At 32.1% G+C, this 1,040-nt stretch overlaps 1 non-coding gene across 1 annotated transcript; it reads left to right on the forward strand.

Moving 5' to 3' along the window:
* The first annotated feature begins 457 nt into the window (after positions 1-457).
* On the forward strand, positions 458-648 carry LOC122436198. Its single transcript, XR_006267955.1, has one exon. It is a non-coding gene; the product is annotated as a U2 spliceosomal RNA (small nuclear RNA).
* Positions 649-1,040: the final 392 nt, after the last annotated feature.

The raw sequence follows: 1,040 nt of genomic DNA on the forward strand, positions 1-1,040 counted from the left end.
ATCATACTCAGCAGCAAAAAGCTGAAAACTTTTTCTCAAACATCAGGAATGAAACAAGAATGCCCTCTCTCACCTATCTTTTTCAACATAGTACTGGAAGTCCTAGTCAGAACAGTTTTTCTCAGTGAAACCCACAGATGTGTTCAGATGAATAGATATGGAAAAAAAGAAATCAAATCTAGTATCAAAGTGGAGGCTCATATAAAGAACTTAAACTTAAATCAAAGTGGAGATAGAGAATGTTTTTGTTTATTCTAACTATTGCATGTATGATTCATTAAAAAAAAGGAAAAATAATGTGTAGTTGACTAAAACTAGAAAGGTTATAAGCTATGGCTCTCTTAAATTTATTATTGAAGAATAAATAGGATCTGCATGGACAATTGGTGGTCTGACGTAGTCAGGATAGAATTGTTTAATTTCAATTTCACTTTATTTACTATAAAAATAAAACTTGATCGCTTCTCGGCCTTTTGGCTAAGATCAAGTGTAGTATCTGTTCTTATCAGTTTAATATCTGATACGTCCTCTATCCGAGGACAATATATTAAATGGATTTTTGGAATTAGGAGTTGGAATAGGAGCTTGCTCCGTCCACTCCACGCATCGACCTGGTATTGCAGTACTTCCAGGAACGGTGCACCAAAAAAAAAAAAAATAAAAAAAAAATAAAATAAAATAAAACTTGATTTGTCTTTGCCTGTCTTGTTATTGTGTTCTTTAGAATTAGTAGAGATTTCTAAGTGTGATGTAGTTAATAAATTGATTGGCAAATTTAAATATGAATAAATGCTTAGAAAGTCCTGAGAATTGGAAAGAAGTAGGAATGACAAATTATCGATGAGGGAACTAAACATATATACTCTTATAATTAAAGAAAACAATTTGGAGACATTTTATGTTTTTAGTTAGCAGTTTGTTAATATTGAGGTTTAAATCACTAGAGTCACTCTTAGGAAATAAGTATCTCAGTAAGGTGCTGCCATAATAGAGGTTGACTAGACCAAGCACCCAAGAGCAAACAGTTTGCAATGTGCTAA

The sequence above is a fragment of the Cervus canadensis genome, chromosome X, assembly GCF_019320065.1.
Source record: "Cervus canadensis isolate Bull #8, Minnesota chromosome X, ASM1932006v1, whole genome shotgun sequence".
Lineage (NCBI taxonomy): Eukaryota > Metazoa > Chordata > Mammalia > Artiodactyla > Cervidae > Cervus > Cervus canadensis.